Consider the following 6,992-nt stretch of genomic DNA (forward strand, 5'->3'; position numbering starts at 1 on the left):
CGGACTCCGCCCTTCCGCCTACTTAAAGTCTTCGTCGCGAATACCCCAGTACCGAGAGCCACGATACGGAAAACCTTCCAGAGACGCCGCCGCCGCCAATCCCATCTCGGGGGATTCAGGAGATCGCCTCCGGCACCCTGCCGGAGAGGGGAATCATCTCCCGGAGGACTCTTCACCGCAATGGTCGCCTCCGGAGTGATGTGTGAGTAGTTCACCCCTGGACTATGGGTCCATAGCAGTAGCTAGATGGTCGTCTTCTCCTAATTGTGCTATCATTGTTGGATCTTCCGAGCTGCCTAACATGACCAAGATCATCTATTTGTAATGCTACATGTTGCGTTTGTTGGGATCCGATGAATAGTGAATGCTATGTTATGTTGATTATCAATCTATTATCTATGTGTTGTTTATGATCTTGCATGCTCTCTGTTATTAGTAGAGGCTCTGGCCAAGTCGTTACTTGTAACTCCAAGAGGGAGTATTTATGCTCGATAGTGGGTTCATGCCTCCATTAAATCTGGGACAATGACAGAAATTTCTAAGGTTGTGGATGTGCTGTTGCCACTAGGGATAAAACATCAATGCTATGTCTAAGGATGTATTTGTTGATTACATTACGCACCATACTTAATGCAATTGTCTGTTGTTTGCAACGTAATACTGGAGGGGGTTCGGATGATAACCTGAAGGTGGACTTTTTAGGCATAGATGCATGTTGGATAGCGGTCTATGTACTTTGTCGTAATGCCCAATTGAATTTCACACTACTCATCATAACATGTATGTGCATTGGCATGCCATCTTTATTTGTCAATTGCCCAACTGTAATTTGTTCACCCAACATGCTATTTCTTATGGGAGAGACACCACTAGTGAACTGTGGACCCCGGTCCATTCTTTTACATCGAATACAATCTACTGCAATACTCGTTCTACTGTTTTCTGCAAACATCATCATCCACACTATACATCTAATCCTTTGTTACAGCAAGCCGGTGAGATTGACAACCTCACTGTTACGTTGGGGCAAAGTACTTTGGTTGTGTTGTGCAGGTTCCACGTTGGCGCCGGAATCCCTGTGTTGCGCCGCACTACACTTCGCCGCCATCAACCTTCAACGTGTTTCTTGGCTCCTACTGGTTTGATAAACCTTGGTTTCTTACTGAGGGAAAACTTGCCGCTGTACGCATCACACCTTCCTCTTGGGGTTCCCAACGAACGCGTGCTGTACGCGTATCAAGCTCTTTTTCTGGCGCCGTTGCCGGGGAGATCAAGACACGCTGCAAGGGGAGTCTCCACTTCCAATCTCTTTACTTTGTTTTTGTCTTGCTTTATTTTATTTAATTCTTTGTTTGCTGCACTAAAACAAAATACAAAAAAATTAGTTGCTAGCTTTACTTTATTTACTGTCTTGATCTCCATATTAAAAACACAAAAAAATTAGTTACTTGCATTTACTTTATTTAGTTTGCTTTATTTACTATTGCTAAAATGGGTACTCCTGAAAATACTAAGTTGTGTGACTTCACAAACACAAATAATAATGATTTCTTATGCACACGTATTGCTCCACCTGCTACTACAGCAGAATTCTTTGAAATTAAACCTGCTTTACTGAATCTTGTTATGAGAGAGCAATTTTCTGGTGTTAGTTCTGATGATGCTGCTGCCCATCTTAATAATTTTGTTGAACTATGTGAAATGCAAAAGTATAAGGATGTAGATGGTGACATTATAAAATTAAAATTGTTTCCTTTCTCATTAAGAGGAAGAGCTAAAGATTGGTTGCTATCTCTGCCTAAGAATAGTATTGATTCATGGACTAAATGTAAGGATGCTTTCATTGGTAGATATTATCCTCCTGCTAAAATTATATCTTTGAGAAGTAGCATAATGAATTTTAAGCAATTGGATACTGAGCATGTTGCCCAAGCATGGGAAAGAATGAAATCTTTGGTTAAAAATTGCCCAACCCATGGACTGACTACTTGGATGATCATCCAAACCTTTTATGCATGACTGAATTTTTCTTCACGGAACCTATTGGATTCAGCTGCTGGAGGTACCTTTATGTCCATCACTATAGGCGCCGCAACAAAGCTTCTTGATAATATGATGATTAATTACTCTGAATGGCACATGGAAAGAGCTCCACAAGGTAAGAAGGTAAATTCTATTGAAGAAACCTCCTCCTTGAGTGATAAGATTGATGCTATTATGTCTATGCTTGTGAATGGTAGGACTAATGTTGATCCTAATAATGTTCCGTTAGCTTCATTGGTTGCTCAAGAAGACCATGTTGATGTGAACTTCATTAAAAATAATAATTTCAATAACAATGCTTATCGGAACAATTCTAGTAACAACTATAGGCCATATCCTTATAATAATGGTAACGGTTATGGTAATTCTTATGGGAATTCTTACAGCAATAATAGGAATACACCCCCTGGACTTGAAGCCATGCTTAAAGAATTTATTAGTACACAAACTGCTTTTAACAAATCTGTTGAAGAAAAGCTTGGAAAAATTGATATACTTGCTTCTAAAGTCGATAGTCTTGCTGCTGATGTTGATCTTTTGAAATCGAAAGTTATGCCTAATGAAAATAATGATATTAAGTCATTTGCTACAGCAAACGCCATCCAAGTTAGAATTAATGAGAATATAAGATTGATGGCCGAATTGCGTGCTAGGTGGGAAGAAGAAGAAAATGCTAAAGAAGATAATATAGCTAAAGTTTTGAATATTACCACCACTAGTAACGCTAATGCTCCACATGTTGCTACACCTCCTACTATCAATGGTAAAATAATTGGTGTTGGCAATGTTTCCACTTCTAATGCAAAGCCTGCAAAACTGCCGGAACCTGCTAAAACTGCTTATGATAAAACTGCTGAATTTTTTTCCAACATTGGGGACAATGATCCCATTGCTTTAGATTATAATGGTTTAGATTTTGATGATTGCCACATCTCTGAAGTTATAAAGTTCTTACAAAAACTTGCTAAAAGTTCTAATGCTAGTGCTATAAATTTGGCCTTTACAAAACATATTACAAATGCTCTCATAAAAGCTAGAGAAGAGAAATTAAATCGTGAAGCTTCTATTCCTAGGAAGTTAGAGGATGGTTGGGAGCCCATCATTAAGATGAAGGTCAATGACTTTGATAATGCTTTATGTGATCTTGGTGCAAGTATTTCCGTTATGCCTAGGAAAATCTATAACATGCTTGACTTGCCACCATTGAAAAATTGTTATTTGGATGTTAATCTTGCTGATAATTCTACAAAGAAACCTTTGGGGAGAGTTGATAATGTTCGCATTACTGTTAACAATAACCTTGTCCCCGTTGATTTTGTTGTGTTGGATATTGAATGCAATGCATCTTGTCCCATTATATTGGGAAGACCTTTTTCTTCGAACTGTTGGTGCTATTATTGATATGAAGGAAGGTAATATTAAATATCAATTTCCTCTCAAGAAAGGTATGGAACACTTCCCTAGAAAGAGAATGAAGTTACCTTTTGACTCTATCATTAGAACAAATTATGATGTTGATGCTTCGTCTCTTGATAATACTTGATACACACTTTCTGCGCCTAGCTAAAAGGCGTTAAAGAAAAGCGCTTATGAGAGACAACCCATGATTTTACTACAGCACTTTTGTTTTATATTTGAGTCTTGGAAGTTGTTAGTACTGTAGCAACCTCTCCTTATCTTAATCTTGTTGCATTGTTGTGCCAAGTAAAGTCTTTGATAGTAAGGTTCATACTAGATTTGGATTACTGCGCATAAACAGATTTCTTTCTGTCACGAATTTGAGCAGTAGTCTCTGTAGGTAACTCAGAAAATTCTGCCAATTTACGTGAGTGATCCTCAGATATGTACGCAACTTTCATTCAATTTGAAAATTTTCATCTGAGCAAGTCTGGTGCACCTAAAAAATTCGTCTTTACGGACTGTTCTGTTTTGACAGATTCTGCCTTTTATTTCGCATTGCCTGTTTTGCTATGCTTGATGGATTTCTTTATTCCATTAACTTTCAGTAGCTTTGTGCAATGTCCAGAAGTGTTAAGAATGATTATGTCACCTCTGAACATGTGAATTTTGATTATGCACTAACCCTCTAATGAGTTGTTTTGAGTTTGGTGTGGAGTAAGTTTTCAAGGATCAAGAGAGGAGGATGATACAATATGATCAAGGAGAGTGAAAGCTCTAAGCTTGGGGATGCCCCAGTGGTTCATCCCTGCATATTTCAAGAAGACTCAAGCATCTAAGCTTGGGGATGCCCAAGGCATCCCCTTCTTCATCGACAAAATTATCAGGTTCCTCTAATGAAACTATATTTTTATTCCATCACATCTTATGCGCTTTACTTGGAGCGTTTGTATGTTTTTATTTTTGTTTTGTTTGAATAAAGTTGGATCCTAGCATTCATTGTGTGGGAGAGAGACACGCTCCGCTGTTGCATATGGACAAATATGTCCTTAGCTTTACTCATAATGTTCATGGCGAAGGTCGAAACTGCTTCGTTAAATTGTTATATGCATGGTTGGAAATGGGAAATGCTACATGTGGTAAATGGTATAATATCTTGAATAATGTGATACTTGGCAATTGTTGTGCTCATGTTTAAGCTCTTGCATCATATACTTTGCACTTATTAGTGAAGAAATACATAGAGCTTGCTAAAATTTGGTTTGCATGATTGGTCTCTCTAATGTCTAGATATTTTCTAGTAAGGGTCGAACAACAAGGAAGACGGTGTAGAGTCTTATAATGCTTACAATATGTCTTCTATGTGAGTTTTGCTGTACCAGTTCATACTTGTGTTTGTTTCAAATAACCTTGCTAGCCTAAGCCTTGTATTGAGAGGGATTACTTCTCATGCATCCAAAATCCTTAAGCCAAACACTATGCCACTTGTGTCCACCATACCTACCTACTACATGGTATTTCTCCGCCATTCCAAAGTAAATTGCTTGAGTGCTACCTTTAAATTTCAATTATTTGCCTTTGCAATATATAGCTCATGGGACAAATAGCCTAAAAACTATTGTGGTATTGAATATGTACTTATGCATCTTATCTCTTATAAGTTGCTTGTTGAGCGATAACCATGTTCCTGGGGACGCCATCAACACTTTGTTGAATATCATGTGAGTTGTTATGCATGTCCGTCTTGTCTGAAGTAAGGGCGATTTACCATGAGTTGAATGGTTTGAGTATGCATATTGTTAGAGAAGAACATTGGGCCGCTAACTAAAGCCATGATCCATGGTGGAAGTTTCAGTTTTGGACAACAATCCTCAATCTCTTATGAGAATATTATTTGTTGCTAAATGCTTATGCATTAAAGAGGAGTCCATTATCTGTTGTCTATGTTGTCCCGGTATGGATGTCTAAGTTGAGAATAATCAAAAGAGAGAAATCCAATGCGAGCTTTCTCCTTAGACCTTTGTACAGGCGGCATAGAGGTACCCCTTTGTGATACTTGGTTAAAACATATGTATTGCAATGATAATCCAGGTAATCTGAGCTAATTAGGACAAGGTGCGGGCACTATTGGTAATCTATGCATGAGGCTTGCAACTTGTAGGATATAATTTACATAATGCATATGCTTTATTACTACCGTTGACAAAATTATTTCTTGTTTTCAAAATAAAAGCTCTAGCATAAATATAGCAATCAGTGCTTCCCTCTGCGAAGGGCCTTTCTTCTACTTTTATTTTGAGTTAGTTACCCACTTCTCTCCATCTTAAGAAGGAAACACTTGTGTTAACTGTGCATTGATTCCTACATACTTGCATATTGTACTTATTATATTACTTTATGTTGACAATATCCATGAGATATACATGTTACAAGTTGAAAGCAACCGCTGAAACTTAATCTTCCTTTGTGTTGCTTCAATACCTTTACTTTGAATTTATTGCTTTATGAGTTAACTCTTATGCAAGACTTATTGATGCTTGTCTTGAAAGTACTATTCATGAAAAGTCTTTGCTATATGATTCAATTGTTTACTCATTGTCTTTACCATTGCTTCAAATCGCTGCATTCATTACATGTGCTTACAATAGTATTGATCAAGATTATGATGGCATGTCACTTCAGAAATTATCTTTGTTATCGTTTACCTACTCGGGACGAGTAGGAACTAAGCTTGGGGATGCTGATACGTCTCCAACGTATCGATAATTTCTTATGTTCCATGCTACTTTTATGATGATACTCACATGTTTTATACATACTTTATGTCATATTTATGCATTTTCCGGCACTAACCTATTAACAAGATGCCGAATAGCCGATTGCTTGTCATTACGCTGTTTTTGGTTTCAGAAATCCTAGTAAGGAAATATTCTCGGAATTGGATGAAATCAACGCCCAGGGGCCTATTTTTCCACGAAGCTTCCAGAACACCGAAAGGGAACCGAAGTGGGGCGACGAGGCGCCACCACACTAGGGCGGCGCGGCCCAGGAGCGGCCCTAGCGTGTGGGGCCCCCGTCAGGCCTCCGACTCCGCCCTTCCGCCTACTTAAAGTCTTCGTCGCGAATACCCCAGTACCGAGAGCCACGATACGGAAAACCTTCCAAAGACGCCGCCGCCAATCCCATCTCGGGGGATTCAGGAGATCGCCTCCGGCACCCTGCCGGAGAGGGGAATCATCTCCCGAAGGACTCTTCACCGCCATGGTCGCCTCCGGAGTGATGTGTGAGTAGTTCACCCCTGGACTATGGGTCCATAGCTGTAGCTAGATGGTCGTCTTCTCCTAATTGTGCTATCATTGTTGGATCTTGTGAGCTGCCTAACATGATCAAGATCATCTATTTGTAATGCTACATGTTGCGTTTGTTGGGATCCGATGAATAGTGAATGCTATGTTATGTTGATTATCAATCTATTATCTATGTGTTGTTTATGATCTTGCATGCTCTCCGTTATTAGTAGAGGCTCTGGCCAAGTTGTTACTTGTAACTCC

This window comes from Lolium perenne, chromosome 2 (genome assembly GCF_019359855.2).
Source record: "Lolium perenne isolate Kyuss_39 chromosome 2, Kyuss_2.0, whole genome shotgun sequence".
NCBI lineage: Eukaryota > Viridiplantae > Streptophyta > Magnoliopsida > Poales > Poaceae > Lolium > Lolium perenne.